Raw genomic sequence first — 23,353 nt, 5'->3', positions numbered from 1 at the left:
AGTGTTGGTATTGCTATTCTGAAAGCTTTGTGGGTATATCGTGGGATAAAACAAATGAGTAATTACATTCTTGTGAACCAGGATTTTAGAGGTAGCATAAAGAGGTACAGATTTATGATTGAAGTAAAAACGCTACAATTCTGAATTTAAATTGGAAGTATAACTCATAGCTATACTTTTATGTACAGTATATCCTCACAGTTTTACAGAGTACACAGGCTATATTTTATCCTCAAACATTTCCTAACTTTATCTTGAAAAGGCCTAGAAGCAATAACCCAGTAGCAATGAACACCACTAGTGTCCAAACTGAGCTATCTCAATACTATTTCAAAGACTGTTAGATTTCTATCAAAGAACTCAGAAGAAACTAGAAGAGTTCCCTCTGATCAAAGATGGGACAATTTGAGTGTGAAAAAGGATACCACCTGCAATGGATCTAAACATGTCAGATATGTTTAAATGAGTTCACAATGATACTTAAACATCCAAACTCATTTGTTATTGCTGGAGAATGCTAGGGGAACAACTCATTATTTTGAAACTGGAAAGAATCAAGTATTTATCCTAGTTTTTTCTATGGGAACTCAAGACAGGAAATTTTCTCTTTATAGAAGTTTTCTAATGAGTGAATGAAGAAGGAATGGCATGATTACAATATCAACATTTTGGAACTCCTAATGAATTACTGTATGTAGGCAATGATCAACAGCTGTTATCCATCACAAAAGGAGAGACAAACTTATCTTCCTGATCACAGGTGACTCCATGATACAATTCAATCTATGAAGTAGTCTCTCCCCCCCCAAAAAAAACCTACAAAAAATAAACAAACCTACAAAAACAAATACACACACACAGACAAAACCAAAACAAACAAACAAACAAAAAAACCCTTCAATCTGAATCTGATCAACTGCTGGTCTAGAGCTACTACTTATTTGCAAGGAATGTGACAGACATCAAATGATACCTCAGAGGTACAAATCCAGACTGTGGGGATAGTCTTCAGAACAAGGTTGAGAATCACTAATCTAAAGCAATGGAGAAGAAAAAGAACGTGCAGGCAGACAAGAAATAGTGCAGATGAGAGGAAGAGTTGAGATTGATGTTATCTGGCATTAATTATATGGGAAAATCTGATGTCATGAAGGAATTGGGGACCCATATGGATCTTAAAGCTCCAAGTAAAAGAGAATCCTAAATAATTTGGAGAGGAGATATCATCAGTTCTAATGCTGGCTTTGCTGCTGGTGTGCGGCAGTCATTTCTAAAATTTCTTCCTGGAGTTCCCGTCGTGGCTCAGTGGTTAACGAATCAGACTAGGAACCATGAGGTTGCGGGTTTCTAGCTCAGTGGGTTAAGGATCCAGCTTCGCAGTGAGCTGTGGTGTAGGTTGCCGACGCTGCTCGGATCCCAAGTTGTTGTGGCTGTGGTATAGGCTGGCGGCTACAGTTCCAATTCAACCCCTAGCCTGAGAACCTCCATGTGCTGTGGGTGCGGCCCTAAAAATAAAAATTAAAAAAAAAAAAAGTGAATTGTGGTAAAATACACATAACATAAAGTTTTCTATATTAACCACTTCTTTATATTATTGAAGTATGATTCATTTACAATGTATTAATTTCAGGTGTACAGCAAAGTGGTTCAGTTATGCATACGCATATATCTATTTTTTCAGATTCTTTTCCTTTATAGGTTATTACAAAATACTGAGTATGGTTCCCTGTGCTATACAGTAGGTCCTTTTTGTTATTTATTTTATATACAGCAGTGTTATATATTAATCCCAAACTCCTAATTTATCCCTCTCACCTCTTTTTCTCCTTTGGTTACCATAAGTTTGCAGTCTATGTATGTGTATCTTAACCATTTTTAAGGGTATAGTTCGGTAGTATTAAGCACATTCACACTTTTGTGCAACCAATCTCCAGAACTCTTTTCATCTTGCAAAACTGAGCCTCTATACACATAAATGTAAACTAGACCTTTTGAGATAACTATAGCTTTACATATAGTTGCAAGAAATAATACAACCCAGATACCTATGGTCAATTAATCTTCAACAAAGGAGGCAAGAACATAAAATGAGAAAAAGACATTCTCTCTTCAGCAGGTGGTGCTGGGGCAACTGGACAGCTGCTTGTAAATCAATGAAACTAGAACATACTCTCACACCATGCACAAAAATAAACTCAAAATGGCTTAAAGTCTTAAACATAAGACATGACACCATAAAACTCCTAGAAGAGAACGTAGGCAAAACATTCTCTAACGTAAACTGTACCAATGTTTTCTTAGACCAGTGTCTCAAGGCAATAGAATAAAAACAAAAATAAACCAATGGGACCTAATCAAACTTTGCACAGCAAAGGAAACCATAAAAGAGTGAAAAGACAACCTAAGAGATGGGAGAAAATAGTTGCAAAGGATGTAACCAACAAGTGCTAAATCTCCAAATATACAAACAGCTCATACTTCTCAACAACGAAAAGATAAACAACCAATCAAAAAATGAGCAGAAGACCTGAAGAGACATTTCTCCAAATAAGACATACGGATGGCCAGTAGGCACATGAAAAAATGCTCAACATCATTAATTATTAGAGAAATAAAAATCAAAACTACAATGAGGTACCACCTCCCATGGTCAGAACGGCCATCATTAATAAGTCTACAAATCAAAAATGCTGGAGAGGGTGTGGAGAAAGAGGTAACCCTCCTACAATGTTGGTGAGAATGTAAATTGGTACAACCACTACAGAAAACAGCATGGAGGTGACTCAGAAAACTAAATATAAAACTACCATATGGAGTTTCTCTTGGGGCTAAGCAGAAATGAATCCAACTAGGAACCATGACGTTGTGGGTTCTATCCCTGGCCTCGCTCAGTGGGTTAAGGATTTGGTGTTGCTGTGAGCTGTGGTGTAGGTTGCAGATGCAACTCAGATCCTGTGTTGCTGTGGCTATGGTGCAGGCCAGCAGCTGTAGCTTTAATTGGACCCCTAGCCCGGGAACCTCCATATGCCAAGGGTGCAGCCCTAACTCCTCCCCACAAAAAAAACACAAAAAAAACAAAAAAACCCTATCATATGATCCAGCAATCCCACTCCTGGACTCCTGGACATACTTGGACAAAACTACAATTCAAAAAGATACATGCACCCCCTATGTCCATAGCAACACATATTCACATAGCCAAGACATGGAAACAACCTGAGTGTCCATTGACAGATGAATGGATTAAGAGGATGTGGTGCATATATACAATGGAATACTACTCAGCCATTAAAAAGAACAAAATAATGCCATTTGCAGCCACATGGATGCAACTAGAGATTCTCATTACTAAGTGAAATAAGTCAGAAAGAGAAAGGTAAATGTCATATAATATCACTTATTTGTGGAATCTAAACTATAGCACAAATAAAACTATCTATAAAAGAGAAGCAGACTCATAGACATACAGAAGAGACTTGTGGTTGCCAAGGAGGAGGAGGGAGGGAGTGGGGTTATCTGGGAGTCTGGGGTTAATAGATGTAAACTATTACATTTAGAATGGATAAGCAATGAGATCATACTATATAGCACAGGGAACTATATCCAGAACTATATTAGAACATGATAGAAGATAATATGAGAAAAGATAATACATGTATATAACTGGGTCACTTTGCTGTATGGCAGAAATTGGTACAACATTGTAAATCAACTATACTTTAACAAAATTTTTTTAAAATTAAAAAAATAAGAAGTTCCCATTGTGGCTCAGTGGTTAACAAATCCAACAAGGAACCATGAGGTTGCAGGTTCAATCCCTGGCCTTGCTCAGTGCGTTAAGGATCCAGTGTTGCCACGAGCTGTGGTGTAGGTCGCAGAGGCGGCTCAGATCCCAAGTTGCTGTGGCTGTGGTGTAGGCTGGCAGCTGTAGCTCCGATTAGACCCCTAGTCTGGGAACCTCCATATGCTGCAGGTATGGCTCTAGAAAAAGGCAAAAAGACAAAAAATAAATAAATAAATAAATAAAATAAAATAAAATAAATAAACACAGACAGACCCTGAGTAGCATTTATCCACATTCCTCCAAAGGTAATACCTTGAGAAATTAATACAGTATTACAACAAATATGTTGACATTGATATGGTCAAGATACAGGATGTTTCTGACACAAGGATCCCTCATGCAGCCATACTCACTTCCTTCCCATCTCCATCTCCACTTTAACAACTGGCAACAACTAACCCATTTTTCTTTTCTACAGTTTTGATAAGAATGTTATATAAACAGACTAGAGTATGTAACCTTTGACAATTATCTTTTTTTACTCAGAAATTATTCTCTGGAGATTCATCCAAATTGTGTATGCATCCACAGTTGGTTCTTTTTTTTATTACTGAGTAGTATTCCATGCTATAGATGTACCACAGTTTGTTTAACATCCACCTGTTGAAGAACAACTGCACTGTTTCCAGGTTATGGCTTTCATTAGTAGGTCTGCTATAGACTTTTGTGCATAGCTTTTGTGTGAATACTAGTTTTTATACCTCTGGGGATAAATGTCCAGAAGTGCAAATGCGGGGGCATATGAAATTGCATATTTAAAAAATAAACTGCTTTGCAGAATGGCTGTAGCATTCTACATTCTCACAAGCAATATATGAGTGACCTGGTTTCTCTGCATTATTCTTACTAGCTTTTGAGGTTGTCATTTTTAATTTCAGCCATTCTGATGGATACGTAGTGATATCAAATTGAAGTTTTAATCTGCATTTCCCTAATGGCTAATGATGCCAAACATCTTTTCATGTGCTTATTTGCTATCTGTATATCCTCTTTGGGGAAATGGTCCTTCACGTGTTTGGACCATTTTCTCATTGGATTGTTTTTTATAATTTTGAGTTAGAGAGTCCTTATACATTCTAGATAATGGTCCTTTTTGGGTATGTGCTTCACACATATTTTCTCTGAATTAGCAGCTTGTCTTTTTATCCTCATAACAAGGTGTTTTGCAGAGCAAATATATTTAATTTTGATGAAGTCTACTTTACTGATTTTTCTTTTTATGGGTTATGCTTTTGGTGTCAAGTTTTTGTCTAGCTCTAGATCATGAAGTGTTTATTGTATTTTTTTTAACTAGACATTTTATGCTTCACATTTAAGCTGGTGATCCACTTTGAGTTAGTTTTTCTTTTTCAAAATGTGTTTTTGCTATTCTACTTCCATTGCCTTTCCATATAAGTTGTAGAATAATTTAGCATACATCTACAAAAAAATCTCACTGAATTTCCCCTTTACTAATTTTCCTTTTCTGGGGCTTTCCATTTTTTCATTTATTTCAAGCATGTTCATAATTGCTTGTTGAAATATTTTTATGATGACTGCTTTAAAATCTTTGTCAGATAATTCAACCATCTATGACATCTAGGTGTTATTGGCTTTCATTCAGTTCAAGATCTTCCTCATTCTTGGTATGATGAGTGCTTTTTTAAAATGAAAGTTTGCACATTTGGGACCCTGGATCTTATTTAAACCTTCTGTTTTAGTTGGCTTCTTCTGATGCTAATCAGGTAGAGGAAGAGGGAGCCTGGGTGCCTTGTTAACAGCCAGGCAGGTGTAGGAATCCATGTTCCCCACTGGGTCTCCATTAGCATCTGAGGAGAGGGGCTCCTCATTACTGTTGGGCAGGGGTAGGAGTTCCAGCTCGCTACCTGACCTCCACTGACACTGAGAGTTGGGAGTGGCCTTGTTGTCCACGGATGTTTGTAAAAGTGCTGATTTCTCTACCAAGTTTCTTCTGAGACCAATCCAGCATGAAAGAGGAGGAACACTTCCTTACAAGCCTACCTGGAGTGGAAGTCTAGGTACTTCCTTTGCTGGTGTAGGAAGAGGTGAGCCACAATTCTTTCTGTGGCATTTGTCTGGAGTAGAGCAGTTATTATCTCAAGGTTTTCTGTTTTGCTATGCTACCTCTTTCCTGGTCCTTTGGCCAGAGAAAGCAGGCTTTTGTTGCTGTTGCTGCTGTTTTGGTCTTGTTTGGTTTTATTTGGCTGCATCCATTGACATTTCCGTGTTGCTAGTTTCTTCAGCTCCAATTCTGGGATACACGCGGCAAAAAGGTAACAGAGAAATCGCCTCTGTGTGATTCCTTGGGTTCTGAGGCTCCTAGACGGTCTGGCTCTTTCCATCTTTCAGAGTCTATATGCAGTGTCCAGGGTTTTTAGTTGTACTAGCAGGCGGAATAGGGCAAAATACATCTGCTCAATCTTCTCTGATCCATTCTCTTTTACTCACTTGTTTATTTGATTTTCCTCTAGATTGTGAGCTCTTTAAGTATATTTTTTGTATCTTCAGTAGCTAGCCTGACACATAATCTGTAAATGTTTGAAAAAGGAAAAACAAAACAAAACAAAACAGAATATGGAATGAGGTGAATGAATTGCGCTCTCCCTCATCCATCTTTAGGTGTGTGGTGTCAGGAAGAGAAGGAAGCTTAATCCTATTCTGAATGATGTTTCTCCTGGTGCTTTGATGTTGGAAAAGATGGCTACAAGCTCCAGGAGTTAACACTACTGCCTAGTTTCTCATGTTACAGAAAATTACCGGCAGGTGGCAGAGTGAAAATGGGCTGTTGACCTGTGCATAATGAGGTTGATTTCCTTTGTGACATGGAGAAATAAAATCTGTTACCTTGTACCCACTCTGGATACAGTCCCAACATGTTGCTCTGAGGGTTAGATACTTTTTTCAACCTTAAAGTACAGGTAGCTGCCCTGTGGGGAGGGAGCTGGAGTAAAAGGAGAGGGCTTTGTTAGAATCCTTGCTGACACGTGGCAAGATTACTTGGTTTCTCTGAAAATAAATGTCTAGCGTTTTGTTACTCTTCCCCCTAATATATGACATTTAAACCCATAGGACAGTGGAGATTTGATGATTGGAGGATTAGCACTTTCTTTACACATCATTTTAACATTAAAAATTTAAAAGCAAAACAAACAACAAAAAACTTAAAAAAACACTCCATATCTTATTATTCATTTTTTCTGTCAGGCTCTGCTGATATGTACACATCAGTGATGATTCAATTTTTTAATTCCTTTATTATCAAAGGTGTTTTTTGATGTTAGATCGTGGGGGCTGCTTTTTAAAATTTCTATTTGAACTCATGTGAAGAGAATTAATCACACTGCAGTCAAGTGACCTGCAAAAAGGCCTGAGGGGAGACTTTTGATTGTTCTTTTTTGGTTTTCTTAAATTTTTATTTCGAAAAATTTCAAACCTACAGAAAAGTTGAACGAATAAAATATTGAACGTTCAATTACCTTTCACCTAGCTTCATTGTTAACATTTTGCCATATTGCTTTCTTTTCTGTCTCCAGTAACGTTAATTTGCATACATCGATGGGTATGGTTTTCAGAGTTCCTTCAATCTAGGCATGCACCCCAGTTTTCTTTTCTTTCTTCTCACTCCCTCTTCCTTCTTCATATTTAAAGTTTCTGAAGCTCCAAAACTCTGACTTCCTCTTCCTCTCCCACCATCAGTTATGCTCAGATCCTGCTGACCACCGCGCACCCATAGGCTGAGTCACTTTCACGCGACTGTAATGTTCGTTTTGGCCAACAAAAACTCCCAAGAGATGGGAGATGGGGGCGGGGAAGCTGTTATAGGACCAGGATCTCCTAGAGTTACACGACGGATGACCTTTGTATTCCTTCAGGAAATTTTCCGGGTCAGTTTGGCTAAGCCCAGTTGGAGAGCTTTACTTTTCTGCTGATCCCAATTCAGGAAATCACGGCAACTGCGTGAAGCTGAGGGTTTCCTAACTCAGTTTTTCTCTCCTTTCTCCGGACATCTGTCTCTGGTCTTGGGAACTGCGATCGTGTATACACGATCCTCACTCAGCTTTGGGATCCATGCTGAGGAGTTCTCTCAAGGGTTTCCTACTCCAAAAAACAAGTATGAGGAAGAAATATTTTCGACGAGGTCGAACTAATATGTCCTGTAAGAGGAATAAACACAACACATACTGAAATAGACTCATACATTTTCTATGGTAGGCACTTAGCAGGCGTCCCTGGTGGTCTAGTGGTTAGGATTCGGCGCTCTCACCGCCGCGGCCCGGGTTCGATTCCCGGTCAGGGAACAGCAAAGCTTTTCGTTTATTTCCAACGTAACGTAATTCTTTGGGACTTTGAGTCTGTTCCACATGGGTGACCATAGCTGAAACACAGGAAATATAGAACATAAAGAAAAAGTCAATTACAAGTCTATGATTTGCTGATAGTATTATCAAGTTTCTGAAACAGAAAATATATTACTTCTGTACATACTATTTTATTACCAGCTATTTTAAAAGTTACTAATTTCTAACACTTTCCAATATATACTTCAGCAATATATTTGCTTTCAATTTAAGTATTTAACTTTTGTAAAGATAATATATTTACATGGTTTAGGATTCAAATATGCAAAAGGGCATAACTGATAAATCTAAATTTCACGTCTGCCATCTAGTTTTCTTCAAATAAGGCAGCCAGTGTTGTTTTATAATTATACTTTAAATATAAGTAATTCTATTGCACATGACAAATAAAAATATATTGTAAATGCAAGTACGTGCACATATATGTATATATTTAAGTATGCTCCCCCACCTTACACAAATGATAGCAATCTATGTATGCTTTTCTGAGCTTTGCCTTTCTTGCTTAACATATTTTAGAAACAGTTCCAGATTAGACATGAAGGAAGAGCTTCCTCATTCTTTTTTTTAAGAAACATAGTATTCCATTGTATTGATATTCCATAATTAATTGCTTCCTTTTGATGATGTTTTGGTTATTCTAATCCTTTGCTATTACAAACAGTACTGTCATAAATAATCTACATATGTCATTTTGCACGTGTATGTAATACAAGTTCAGAATTGAAATGTTGGTTCAAAATGTATGGGCATTTCTGGATGGATAGTGCCAATATGCCTTCCTTAGAAGTCATATTAATTTACACTCCCACAAGTAATAGACAATATACATATAATTTTTTAAAAACTCATGTGAGTTTTCATTAAAATGGATTTAATCAATCATATTTCTGGACTTTTAGTTTTTTCCCTCCTAAAATTTTTGTTTTACAGTAACACTTTGATGAACATCTGTGTAAATACATCTTTGTGTATATCCTTTGTGTATATTACTTTAGGATAAATTTATAAAAGTGGAATTATCACCTCCTATCACATATTAAATGGATTAAAGAATTAAATGCAAAAACGGAAAAATTTTAAAAATTAGTGCATAACTGTCTCAGTATTGGGCTGAAGAAGACTTTTTAAAGGTAGAAATAGAGGCAAAAATCATAAAAGATAAAACTGCCGGGTTAGACTACATGAAAACAGAAAACTGCCTATCTGAAAATCCTGTAAGTAATATTAAAGGACAAGCGGCAAACTAGTATAAGTCAGTAATATACATATAATGTAAATACCCAATAGAAAAAAAAAAAATAGACAAAGTATTAGTTGTCTCAAAACTAATACAAATAATTGTAAGTTTATGAAAAATGACCAACCTCAATAATAATAGAATAAATGCAAATTAAAATGAGACTCCAAATTTTTATATTGCACTTTCCTAAAGATAAAAAGAATGATTTTTTAAAAAAGAATGATGATATCCAGCTGACTGATGTAATTTAGCAATACCCACTGAAAAATGAAAATTGGTGATATCTCTCCACACAGCAATTTGGCAATGTATATGTAAAGCTTAAAAATGTATGCATCGTTTCAATTGCAACTTTACCTTTAAGCGTTCGTACTGAGGAAAGCACTCTCAAATGCATAACCATGTGTGTACAGAGATTAACACCAGCATCAAGGCTGAAGTCTTTCCCTGGATTTCAGAGGCCCACCCCAAATGATAACAGATAAACTTGCATTGATTTTCCTTAAATTTCTGAACCAATTGTTTAAAAACTACCACAGAATTTTCAGTATAGTCATAGGAGAAAACTAAGAGAGCTTCTTTTCCTCTTCGTTCCTTTGGCTTTGTGTTGAATATTTCTCTTTAACACCAATCCCCAAGCAGGAAAGTGTCAGACCGAAACTATGAAGTAGTCATAAGAAAATAAACCAGGGTCTCCTCTCGAAAGCGTTGGTGGTATAGTGGTGAGCATAGCTGCCTTCCAAGCAGTTGACCCGGGTTCGATTCCCGGCCAACGCAGGAGTTGTTTACTCTCACTTTTCCAATTTTTTTTCCAGAAATTTTGAGCGGGCCAATAATGGGTAAACAGAGAAGAGCCTTTCATCACCAGTAAAGTCCTCAGACCCTGAGACTTAGGGGAGTCTCTACCGAGAGTGAACATCCACTTTTCTTGTAGCTGCCAAGCCCGTCTTCTGGGTTTGGTTTCTTGCTTCGCACGAGTTTATGATTGCCTTTTTCTTGCAGGGGGGGTGTCTTTAGGGAATGTCTGAAATGGAGGCTGATAGATTTGTTTTTCTGAATACTCGGAGGCGGCTTAGATCTACTAGTCAGAATAAGGAAGTCAGCCCAGGAGCCCGAAGTTACTGAGAGAGCGCAAGCGAAGTTACTTGGAGCGAGAAAAAAAAAAAAAAGGGGGGGGGACCTCAAGCCCTTTCGCAGCTCCCCACTTCGCTGCTCTGCCGGTCCCACTATTCAGAGGACAGAAACCTCAATTCCAGGGTACAAGGTAAAATGTAAGGAGGAAAATCCTCTGGAGTTAGCGGCTTAGGCGGAGCGGCTCCATTTTTTGGAGGGGAAAGAAAAGTGACAAGACGGGGGCGACTGGGAACGCAGTCCACTCTCAGACCTCAAGTCAGGACCTGGGCTTTCGCTGTCCAGCGGATGGGGTGATACTGGCGCCAGCATCACGGGATTCTGAGACCCAGACTCCAGTGTCAGGGCTTCAAGGTTGTTGGGTTGGAAACGCTTGGGCTTTTAACATATGTGGACCAAGATAACCGAGCAAAAAAAAGTCGCCGCCCCAGTTATACAATCCTGCTTCAAATGACATTAAATCTAACGGCTGTCCGCCGCCTGGCGGTTGGCGCGCCGTGATCGTATAGTGGTTAGTACTCTGCGTTGTGGCCGCAGCAACCTCGGTTCGAATCCGAGTCACGGCATGCTTTTGGTGGTGACCCCTTTTCTGTTTTTCCCCCTAAACCTTTTAAAGGTAATCCGTCTTTATTCAAAACCACATCTCAGCAATGCAGTCAACGAATAAGACGAACGATTGTTTCCACTCAGCGCACTCCGCCGCTCGCCAACCCAGACAAATCTAACCCGCCCTGGCAGGGACGCTTCAGCGCGGTATGGAGTTCTTCCGAGCTGCCGCCGAGGCCTGCTCTCACCCGAGCAGAGGAGACAGCTTTTTGCTGATGACTCCGGAACTGTGTCTCTTCCAGAGGCTGGAGAAATGAACCTTTAGGAGAGTGCAGTGAAATCTCCGTCGATCACGCACTCCTGAGGCTCTAAATTTCATCCCATTTAAACTCTCAGTGGGGTTTTTACACGTAATGAACATAGTCTTTTATGCAAGTCACACAAAATGTTAGTATTTAAAAGCAATGCCGTGCCCCAAATGAATAGCGAGTGGGACCTATTTTCCGAGTGACCCACCGCTTGGCCCCAGCCCCACTCCACCCCCTGGTGGTCAAGGTTTCGTGGGGGAAATGGTTTCCGAAGAAGAAGGAAGCAGGAGGCTTGCAGCCCAAAGTCCGGGGCACGAAAGGTCCCGTTCCCCTCCTCCTCCCCGCAGCAGTTTGCTCCTCTCATCCCCGTTCCCTCGAGCTTTTTTACCCTCTCTTCAGGATTCCTGGTCCCAGAAACAGGGTTCTCAAAGAAATTTGCTGTCCAAAAAGTCTCAAAAGGAATTTGCGGAAACGTCGAGGTTTCAGGATTCGCGATTCCCAAATCCTCAGCAAGCTTGCCTGGCACTGCGCAGTCCCATCACTCTGGAAGCCTTGAGTTTCTCTTTAGTAATAGGACTGTTGAGTTTACAAAATCCTAGAGCCGAAGAATTCCTTCAAACCATGCAGTTTATCCCCGGAAAGAAATTGTACCTCCTGTAGAAGCGATGTGTCGCGACCGCCCGGCTAGCTCAGTCGGTAGAGCATGAGACTCTTAATCTCAGGGTCGTGGGTTCGAGCCCCACGTTGGGCGGATTGTTTTGTCACCCCTGCTATTTTAATGATTCTTCTCTTAGTTACCAACTGAACCAGCCGCTTCTAAATATCCCTGTGGCCACCGTTGTTTTTAAACTTCGGTAAATTAGTCCAGAAATCACCTCTATTCGCCCCAGTTTGAGGAAAAGGAGGAATCCGGGCTACAAATTCCAACATCTCAGGTTGAGACCAGGAGGCTCTGATCCACCGCTTGCATGGAGAAGACGCCTTAAGACACAACCAAATGAAAACACTTTCATTCTCTTCTCGTTGGTGGGAAATTTTCGATGAGGTTTTGAATTGCTTTCTTAGCTGGTTAAAATGTTCTCTGTTAGATGCTAAGGAGCATGTCTTTACTTTTTAGGTTTTGAAACGTTCATCGGTCTCAAAGGGCTGTGAAATACAGCTCGTTTCGGAATGTCTCAAAACGAAAAACAGAAGAGGGCTCTGAAAAGGGAGCTCAGAAGGAACGCGGAAGAGCAAAAAGTAAGTAAGGTAGGAAAAAAGTACGAGCACGGGTGAAGGCCGGCAGCAGGCTAGTGGGGAGATTGCAGCGCAGTCTCATGGAACGGATATAGGCGGTCTCAGCTGCGCTGCGTCTAAGCGCTTTTGAGTTACTTATTGATCTACCTAAGAACTTCGTTCTGCCCTGAAAGCACGACGTTATTTGCTTTACATTTATTCCTGCCAAATCTCCCACTCACTCTTAGGATAGGCGGTATGAGTTAAGCTGGTTGTCAAGGTGAATGGAAGCCTTGTTTGGACATCGTATAGCTCAGACCGATCTTCCCCACTTCTCCCTAAGCGTCATTCACCAGCTCTACTTTTTTTAAGTTTATAAATATGCTTTAGTCGCCTTTATATGCCCCACCAACCATCTCCAAGATGATCAATACGCTAGACAATTATTCTCAAGTTGTGGTGCCAAGACAAACAGCATCGGCATCACCTGGAAACTTTTGAGAAGTGCAAATTCTCAAGCACTAGACCGGCAGACTCAGAAGCCCTGGAGGTGGGCCCAATCAACAGTCTGAGACTTAAGCTCTCCAGGTGATTTCGGTAAAAGCTCAAATTCAGGAACCACTGCGCTAGGGCAAATTTCTTTCCCATCAACCAAGGTATACCATGTTCTTGGGTAGGAGACTCAACGTCATAAAAGAGCACCACTCCTTAACTTGGTGTCTAAATTTAATATAGTTTTCATTAGAATATCAAAATGTTTTTTCTTTTTTATTCAAACTGGACAAAGTAATTCTAAAGCTTAAATGGAAATCAACTATAATAAAAAAAAAAGTTTAAATGGAAAAATAACAAGCAGTAATACTGAGGGAAATTCTTTTTTTTTTAGGGAAATTTTTTCTTCTGGCTGTGCCCATGGCATGTGGACGTTCTTGGGCCAGGGATTGGAAACACTTTTTATTTTTTTAAAGAACAAGCAGTAATACTGAGGGAAATTCTTTTTTTTTTTTTTTAAGCACAATAAGGAAAAAAAAGCACAATAAGGAAGGATTAACACTATTAAATATTAAAATGCCATAAATTATAATGATTAAAACAGTAAAATATCATATGAATAGACAACAATCAATGGGACAGCATAGAATCCAGAAATAGATGACAATACATAAAGAAATGTGATAAATTAGAAAGAAGAATTGAATCAATAAGTCTAATGTGCAGTTTTTACTACTGTAGTTGTCTGGGAAAAACTAATGGTCAATGAATGCCATACCCTTTACATAAGGGTAAGTTTCAATATGATCAAAGATTTAAATAATAATGAAAAAGAACATAAATGTACTTGTAGAAACATGAAAAATATTTTATTATCTTGGGTGTGTGTGTGTGTGGAAAAGGCTGTTTTAACTCTGACACAAACTTAGGTCCTGAGAGGAAACATTAATTGTAGAAATCAAATGGAACTTGCATAAGCAAATTCCAAAGACAAATGACAATTTGAGGAAATATTTCCAACTCACATTGTGTTTAAAATTCTCCATTTTCGGTTAATGCTTTGGTGCATCAACATCCTTCTCACAGCCCTAATTGTGAATGCACACTCACAAAGAGCTGAAACCCCTTGATAAGCAACCCCAGCCCTGGACTCTAACTCGCCCCTCCTCCCTCCTCTTCTTTCCCCCTCTCCCTCCTGCTCTCTCCTCCCTTTCCCTTCTCTTCTTTCCCATCTTGGTTTGCTTCCCCTAGACCCCACTCAGGACCCCAGTGAAGCCTTCTGGCCACAGGCTCTGGCTCTCTGCTTCCCACCTGTTCAGCTTAACACCCTTCAGGTTGGGCTCCTGTGCTGCCCTGTGGCTGTGGTGACTCCTTCTCTGGGAACTGCAAGTATAATAAACTTCTCTCTGGTTTTCTTTCCTTCCTATGGCCACACTAACTTCACCATACCATATATGACATCTACATTCTTAGAACGTATATCATGTACAAAAGGCTAATTTCCCCAATATTTACAGAACTATAAGCCAGTAAGAAAGAAACAACCCAGTAAAAACAGCAAACAGGAGTTCCCCTGTGGCACAGCCGGTTAAGGATAGGCCGTCATCACTGCAGTGGTGTGTGTTCAATCGCTGGCCCAGTAACTTCCACATGTCCCAGGTGCGGCAAAAAAAAAAAAAAAAAAAAAATATATATATATATATAAAATATCAAAAGCTATTGTCCATATGAAAAGATACTTAACATTCAACATTGTTCTTAATAAAATAATACAATCTAAAACTAAGTTGAAAAGGAGTTCTGCAACATGGATGAACTGGGAGATTATCATACTAAGTGAAACAAGTCAGAGAAAGACAAATATATGAGATCTCTCATGTGAAATTGAACAAAGATTGATACAGGAAAACTTGTTAACAAAACAGAATCAGACTCAAAGATTTTGAAACCAAACTTATGGTTACCAAAGGGAAAACGTTGTGGGGAGGGATAAAATGGGAGGTTGGAACTGAGGAAGTGACCTGTGCACACTCCTCTATGTGGAATTGATGAGTAACAAGGACCTACTGCATAACACAGAGAAATCTCCTCAATTCCCATATAGTAATGACCGTGTAGCAGTGACCTATGTGGGAAAAGAATCTGAAAAGGAACGCATATATGTGTATGTATAACTGAGTCATGTTACTCTACACCTGAAACTTTACACGATATTTATACAAACCTGAATATTTACACAAAACTGTAAATCAACTATACTCCAATAAAATTTCATTAAAAAAAAAAAAAAAAAAAGAGTTCTCATTCTCCTTCCTATCTACCCTGGCACAGTTTCTTATTGCCTTCCAGGTTCTGATGACATATGAGGCCTTCTGCTCATCTCCTCACCCCTCCCTTGGGACAGCTGCAGACTGTAAAACTATTTAGCTGCAGTCTAGAATTGGCTCCTCGATAACACGGTTTCTCACAACTTGCATGACAATCGCTGATCCCTTTTGTTTCAGTGTTATCCATTTGGATGTGTGAGATGCGGACCCAGGAGGTCCGTACCTTCAACTACCCTTCCTTTTGCTGTCTATGTAAGTAATAAACTGCCTGAATCTAAAAGTGACTTGTTAAGGAATTCTCTTGTGGTGCAGTGGGTTAAGGATGTGGTGTTGTCACTGCAGCAGCTTAGGTCACTGCTATGGTGTGCGTTTGATCCCTGGCCCAGGAATTCCACATGCTGCAGTTGTGGCCAAAAGAAAAAGAGTCACTGGGTAAAAGAGGTTTGTTAAATCTTTATGGGTTTACGGCCTGAATCACTCAGACCTTGGTTTTGCTTGATGTTAAGGGCTTGATTTATTTATGGGTTTTTTATAGCTAAACAAATTCGTAAACTTCTTATATAGTTAAATGTATTAACCTTTTCCCTTATTCTGAGTTTTATGTTATGCCTAGGGAGAATTTTCCCCATAAGATTGTAAACATTTTATTAGGGGTATTTTTGAAGGAGAAAGCTGTAATTATTCTGTTAATGAGCTGAAGAGAGAAGCAATGAGCTTCCAGATAACTCTGTGGCACATTCTCAGAGGCTCTCTGAAGCCCAAACCTGCTGAGGATTGAGAGGGTTTGCTGGCTCTAAGAGTGGAAGGTAGCCACTGAGCAGATAGTGCGGCATCGCAGGGCTAGCAACAGTGGAGATGGAGTACTAGGCCTAATTGGGCAAGGGGAGAGAGCCGTTCCTGGAACCTGGGAAAGTGAGAGGTGTAGGCAAGGCTGTAACTGTAGCAGAGTGGCACCAAACAATAGCTGTGGCCTTGGGAGGGGGGCAGAAACAGAACCTCTGTCAAACTGCAGGAAACAACCACTCTGACCTCATATTACCCCGCCCCTCTCATTCCCAACCAGCGCATCCCACTGGCTGTAGCCAACCGGAAGCCAGTGGGCAGAGGAGCCCTTTTGCACACTTCAAAAAGATTAACTTTCCTGGGCATATAATAGGGTGAATAATGGTGAGAATGTATCTGGAGGGACAAATGCAGAACACCCAGCAAATACAGTCTTTTTATTCTTGAGATTTAAAAAATATATATATAGACTATTTATTAGAGCAGTTATAGGTTTACAGAAAAATTGAACAGAAAGTAATACAGAGAGTTCTCACATATTGTCTTTCTTCCACCCACATTAGTTCCCCTATTATTAATATCTTGCATTGGAGTGGTATATTTGTTGCGATTGATGAACCAATATTAATTCATTAGTATTAATTAAAGTCTACAGATTATAGGAGGTTCGTGTTTTGTTGTACATTTCTATCATTCCTGAGATTTTTAACTGTGAAATTATCTCCTCATTAGCTGCATTTTAGTATGAAATACATTTTCCAAAAAAGTTTTGTATTTCCTGAGTTCTTTCACTTATTTGAGAATATCTCTTTTCTTGAGGTATATGCTCTGTGGACTGGAGATATGTATGTATGTTTGGTTCAATCTTTCTTTTCCTCTGATTGTTATAAACCTGAAGTTAAATTTTCCTCCAAGCATTGTTTGTCAAAACCCTATTTTCTTGTTAGAGCTTTCCAACCTCTTTAAAAGTTCTCTAACTGATATGTTTTTCATACCATAGCTAAATTCTCTTTTCCACAAAAATACTGGTAATGAGACTGGAATTTCAAAATGCAGGGGCTGAGGGTTTTTCCTTGTTTGTTTTTTGGATTAATATCTGTGAACCTCTAGCTCAGATCAGACAAGCAGACAAGGGAAGAAAGAAACAAAGAAAATCCTGTGGAACCCCTGGATCATGATGCTTTCAGAAGTTCCTAGAGGTTTTTACTTGCCCAGGCGCCCGAGGAAAAGCTGTGATTGTTCCTTAATGGCCTGGAGCACTCTTATGGTCAAGTGTGAGTTACATCAGGTAAATACATACAGCCTGGTTTGTCTGAGGTTTTTAATATGTACTTATAAAGTAGGTGACTACTTTGTAATAAAAGTAATAAAGTCATGTTAACTATATTGAAAATAACTTTTTATTTTATTGAAAATAAAATTGTTTCATTTTGTCTTTTTAGGGCCTCGCCCAAGGCATATGGAGGTTCCCAGGCTAGGGGTCCAATCAGAGCTGCAGCTGCTGGCCTACACCACAGCCACAGCAGCGTGGGATCTGGGCCGCGTTTGTGGTCTACATCACAGCTCACCGTCTACGCCAGATCCTTAAGCCACTGAGCGAGGCCAGGGATCGAACCCCATCTTCATGGATCCTAATCGGGTTAGTTAACCACTGAGCCACGAAGGGAACTCCAGAACTGTTTTTCTTTTTTTTAAATAAAATTGATTATTAAAAACAACCAGGTTGGTATATTTTTCACCTTGAGAAACTGGGAGCTCGAGTTGTGGAGTTGAGAATTTTCTCAATTTATCTTTCTACAATCCCTTGCTTTCCTGTGTACACACACGCCCTCCTGTGTACACACACGCCCTCTGGCCCAGGGGTTAAGGAGCCAGGGTTGCCAGAGCCCTGGAGAGCTGGTAGCACCCGATGGGAATCTATCCCTAAGCCCCAGAACTTCCAGATGCTGGGGGGCGCGGGGGGGGGGGGGACACAAAAACACACTGCAGAACAAATTCTCTCCCATCTTCGTGTGACTGTATCGAATGGAGGCAAGGAGGCATTTCAGACACTTGAGGAATGTCTCTTTATGCAACCACCAATTATGCCCTGAATGTGTCCCTCCCAAATTCATCTGTTGAAGCCCTAAGTCCCCAATATAATGGTTTTAGGAGGTGGACTCTTTGGGAGGTAATTAGGTTTAGATGAGTTCATAAAGGGAAATCCCCATGCTGAGATTAGCGTCCTCATAAAAACCGAAGAGATTTCCTTTCTCTACCATGGGAGGATACAGTGAGAAGGCTTTCTGCAAGCTGGGAAGACATTCACCAAGAACTGAATCTGTCAGCGCCTTGATCTCGTACCCTCCAGAACCGCGAGAGCTGGCTAACAGAGAATCTAAGTTTGCAAGCAGCTAGAAAAGACTTCGATAGAGTAAAAGCAAGCCGTCCCTGGGTGGGCTCGAACCACCAACCTTTCGGTTAACAGCCGAACGCGCTAACCGATTGCGCCACAGAGACACGGAAGCTTTAGTCTTTCAATTCATTTCCTGATCTCAGAAATTGCTTTTCAGCCTCTGCCTAGGAATCTCGGATTCTCATACTCCCTAAAGCCAGGGTGCTGGTGGGAGACACTGAAGCCAAGACTTGGTATCGTTGGGCACGTTTGGTCACTGATTGAACGTTTGGGGGTCAGCCGGGGGGACTCTGACAGCCGAACGCCAGATCCACGGCCACCCCACCTGCTTCTCCCAGCCTCAGCAGCCGCTCGGCTCCAGGTGCCCATTACAGCGTCTCCGGCTGAAGCGGTCCGCGTTACCCCTCTTAGCCCTGCTTCACCCGTAGCGCTGACGGTGAGTACCCACAGGACCCGTGGGGCGGGCGTGCGAAGGATACCAACTGGCTGTGCCCCCGCTGCGCCGCCCACGTTCTACGTCTCTAGGTGTGAACTCCAACCGGCAGGACCTGGGAATTGCCCGCGATGCAGCCGGTCCTCCAGGGCAGGGCCTGGTATCTAATAGGCACTCAAGAAATGCCCGGTGAAGGGTGCATTCTGCCACCGGGTCCTAGGACAACCAAGAAGTCTACTGTGCGCTTAAGCTTTTAGGCCTACGAGGAACGCCAGAGAGGGAAGACGGGAGAGGTTTCTCAAAGCCGGGGGTGCTTCTCCCCACCCCCACCCCGGAGCTGGCAGAGAACAGGCAAAGTTCCCGACTTTGGACACGTGCGCACTGGGACGGAACTGAGCATCCTGGGCCGCGACTCAGCCTCGTCTGGTGTCGTCCGTCCTGAGAGGAGGGGAGGGAGAGGCGAAGCTGAAGAGAAGAAAGCGAATGGGAGTCGGGGGCAGCCCAGGGAGGAGAGGGGAGAGAGCGAGCGAGCGCTCAGCACAGTGAGGAAAAAGGCCAAAAGAATACGGGAAATGCCTGTTTTCGTAAAACGACTTTGATAACCCTCTCCTGCCTCCTCTTTGTCGGCCACGTCGCAGGCCGTGACTGTGTCCTGTGGATGAGCTCGAATCCGAATGACTGATGATCTTTGAAATCCTGATTAAAGACCGCAGTGCCTTGAGTTGTCACCGGAGTCAGACCTGGGAGCAGGCGGCAAGGCGCCCGCGGCCCTGCGCAGTAGGGGACGCACAATTCCCTGCTCACCGCAGCGAGGAACCAAAAGCCACAAACCACGTGCTGGGGCAACTCCGACTCCACCCCGGCCCCGCCCGCCTGGGAGTCTGACGCTCGCCAGCCTCCCTGCTTCCCCGCGCCCCTTGGCTGGCAGAGGAATGTTGACGAACGTTACCAACCCTTTATACGGTCAGGTCGATGCGCTGTCAGAGGCACTGCAGGAGACACTGGTAAAAATTCTGACGAACAGGATGTCAGAGTAAGCTTCATATCATTATTGGAGCAGATTGGTGAATGTTGACTGTTTATAAAGTGTAGGATGATGACAACTTTAGCTTTAATTCCACATAAATAGAACTGCAAATACACAACAGCCCTGTGCAGACTATGTGCAAGCATGCACCTTGATTTTTTTCTCTCTCTCAATAATAAACTTAGCTAAATACTCCATGAATATTCGTGTTCCTTTGGGCCTCGATTTCTTATTTCCCCAACAGCCCCCGCAGAAGAGGTGGAGGATGCGCAGGGCTAAGGTACAGAAAGAGCACTTGGCTCTGCGTGAACTCGCTTGTGTCTAAAGACCTTGGAGAAAAGTCCACACGATTATCGAGGAAGTTAGAAAATTCCAGTAACAGAAAAGGAGGTGGATCCTGTAGGTCTCTGTGGGACCTCTTGGGATGAATTGAAAAAGACTTTTTTTTTTTTTTTTTTGTCTTTTTGCCATTTCTTGGGCCGCTCCCGCGGCATATGGAGTTTCCCAGGCTAGGGGTCCAATCGGAGCTGTAGCTGCCAGCCTACGCCAGAGCCACAGCAACGCGGGAAAAAGACTTATCTTGAACGTCCTTTCCATCGAAGTCTGGGGTTCGGTCTGGTGGGAAATGAGCACAAGGAGAGGCTGTTGTAAAAGCCCCAGGGGAGGATGGGGTCGTTCCTTCAGCCTGATCCCATCTCTGCGCAGCAGTTGCTACTCACTACCCCGGTAGGCCTGGTGCGTGACAGTGCCGATCCGATGAGCTCTGGCTGAGAGGAAATCCATCAACTCTCTACAAACCAGCTTCCTCATCAGCAACTCGCCGAGGTTGCCTTCGGTGGTCTTGGCGCAGACATTTTACATTCGGGCAACTGATCCCAAGCCGGTGTGGAGAAGAGAAGCTCGGCTTTTCGTCAGCTTGCTAGCTCAGTTTGTAGCGTACACGACTTCTAATTTCAAGGTCTTCAGAATCGCCCAGCGTCCCCGGCGTTTTGCCATGTTTTCTTTGGGTTGGTACCGAGTTGCCAGACTGTACTGTTCCCCCAGGTGGCCACTAGGGGGCGCAGGGTCCTTCTCCTTGGAACTTGGTCCCAGGAACCACTACTTTTTCCTCATTTTGGATAGTAAAGAATAGTGATGTCCAGTAGTTTTCATTTCCCTGAGACCAGCGGGACCCAAGATAGATCGCTCTCTATTTCTTTTTTATTTTTTATTTATTTTTTTATTTTTTTTTGCAGAGCCCACGGCATGCGGAAGTTTCCGGGCCACAGCAGTGACAACCCTGGATTCATAACCCGCTGCGCCACAACAGAACTCCAAAGTTCTCTTTACACCATCCCAACTCTGGGGTTGTCTTGGGTGGAGGAATGGGAGATTGATTGTGTAGATTCAGCCTTACCGCTCTTTTCTAACAAACTGTGGAAGCCTCACAAAGACAATTGTATTTGAAAGTAATTGATTTCTTTTGTAATTCAAAATGTCTTATTCTACACATTAAAATTCTTTAATCTGAGAAGGGTAGGCAGGTTTCCGCAGATCACCAAAAGAATTCTTGGTAGAAGAAAGGCTAAAAAAGAGAGCACGAGGAGAAAAACATTGGTGGGATCAGGCCCCAGGCTCTGTGTGCAGCCTAAACACTGGTGGGGAAGAAATGGGAAGGAAGATTCAGAGGGAAAAACGATGGGACAGGGAAGAGGAAGAGGAAAGGGGAAGAAAGAGATGGAATGAAAGGAGAAATTTATTCACTGGTTCCCAGTTATATGACAGCTTGTCTTTCTGGGCAACCTTTGTCTTTTAACGCAGCCTCTCACTCTTCTACCCATCTGATTCTGGGAATTTTAGCATTTTCTTCAAGTCTACTAACTCTACACAATCTCCTCTACCAGGACCATTTCTGGCCCCTTACAGATGGCCTCTTACTAATCCTTTCTCTTGTGGTCCTACGAGACTGTAGAGGAGGGAAAATTTCACCTCTACCCTCCTGGGGTTGGTTTCTAGCTGGGCCTGAGAATTAGATTAACATGAGGCAGAGTAACAGGAGGAAAACATTCAGATTTTCACGTGTTCACGGGAGCTTCAATAGGAAAATGAAAACCCAAAGAAGTGGTTAAGCTAAGTGTTTATATACTAGGTTGGTAATGAGAAATGATTGTGAAAAAGTAAACTGTGGGAAGACTAAAGGAAGATACAGGTTATTTTAACAAGGTCTGTTTGTGTGGATTTCTCTTGGCCTTTTCTTCTTGGCCTGTCTCTGGTGACAAGAATAATTGCACTTGCTGTTTTCTAAATGCTTTTAGCTCAAAATAATTCTTATACCAAATTAGCCTACTTTGGGGTGGCATATAGTCAAAGTGTTGAAATAACAAAGAACAAGATACGCAGCGCAGATCTCCTTGTGGTACCGTGGGATCACCATGCTGAAAGTAAACACAGCAGACTTTGTTGTAGCTGTTAATAAAGTAAAAAAAATCCTCACACCAGATCATTTGTAAATGTGGGAAAATGTTCACATCATTTAGAAATCAGTAATCCATGTGATTAGACCTTAATTTTAAAGGCACTGACAAAAATTCGAGACTTCTACCTGCAGCTATAGCATAGTATTGCCACCAGATTAGTCTTCTTGTCTTAACCATAAAAATGGACAAAATATGTGAAGCACCTGTTGTGAACACTGGGCCTGTGTCCAGCACTGTAGAGACAGCGCTGATCCTGTTGTACTACAGACGGAATTCCTGAATATTTATGGCCTTTTTTGCTTTTTAGGGCCACAGGTGCAGCATATGGAAGTTTCCAGGGTAGGGGTCGAATCAGAGCTACAGCTGCCAGCCTTCATCACAGCTCACGGCAATGCCGGATTCTTAACCCACTGAGCGAGGCCAGGGATGGAACCTGCATCCTCATGGATACTAGTCAAATTTGGTACCGCTGAGCCATAAGGGGAACTCCCTAAATTGTATTTTCTTTTTCATTGTAGTAAAGAAGACAGTTATAAATACCAGTGACATTTGCATAAAACAAGGACTGTAAGTTACCAGTATGTATTCCTTATTATGATACAAATAGTTCTATATATAACTAATGTTTTTCTCTTCTCTTTCATAGCACTACTAGCTAACATAAAATGTGCTGATAGTAGTTAACTTTTAATCTCAGTATTTAAGGTACAGAATATCAAAGGCAGAATGTGACTCAGCTAGAGGAATGAAAATCATTCAAGGCAAATATGAGATTTTACCCTCTTTTGTGGAAGA

General features: G+C 41.4%; 1 long non-coding RNA gene and 5 other non-coding genes across 6 annotated transcripts in view; 5 read left to right on the top strand and 1 right to left on the bottom strand.

Moving 5' to 3' along the window:
• The window catches only part of LOC106510173 (uncharacterized), a 34,812-nt gene extending 22,138 nt beyond the window's left edge, over window positions 1–12,674 (top strand). Inside the window, exon 3 of the long non-coding RNA XR_002343449.2 lies at window positions 12,548–12,674. This is a non-coding gene — a long non-coding RNA (uncharacterized LOC106510173). The remainder of the gene's footprint in view (window positions 1–12,547) is intronic.
• TRNAE-CUC (transfer RNA glutamic acid (anticodon CUC)) lies at window positions 8,071–8,142 on the top strand. The gene has a single exon. It is a non-coding gene; the product is annotated as a tRNA-Glu (tRNA).
• TRNAG-UCC (transfer RNA glycine (anticodon UCC)) lies at window positions 10,151–10,222 on the top strand. The gene has a single exon. It is a non-coding gene; the product is annotated as a tRNA-Gly (tRNA).
• On the top strand, window positions 11,071–11,142 carry TRNAH-GUG (transfer RNA histidin (anticodon GUG)). Its single transcript has one exon. It is a non-coding gene; the product is annotated as a tRNA-His (tRNA).
• TRNAK-CUU (transfer RNA lysine (anticodon CUU)) lies at window positions 12,109–12,181 on the top strand. The gene has a single exon. It is a non-coding gene; the product is annotated as a tRNA-Lys (tRNA).
• A 5,998-nt stretch (window positions 12,675–18,672) lies between the features above and the next one.
• On the bottom strand, window positions 18,673–18,746 carry TRNAN-GUU (transfer RNA asparagine (anticodon GUU)). Its single transcript has one exon. It is a non-coding gene; the product is annotated as a tRNA-Asn (tRNA).
• Window positions 18,747–23,353: the final 4,607 nt, after the last annotated feature.

Source organism: Sus scrofa, chromosome 4 (genome assembly GCF_054392235.1).
Source record: "Sus scrofa isolate SSC_HxYL_T2T_F1_AM1 chromosome 4, Sscrofa_HxYL_maternal_Yorkshire_Landrace_v2.0, whole genome shotgun sequence".
Taxonomy (NCBI): Eukaryota; Metazoa; Chordata; class Mammalia; order Artiodactyla; family Suidae; genus Sus; species Sus scrofa.
This window is presented reverse-complemented; position numbering and strand designations above follow the sequence as displayed.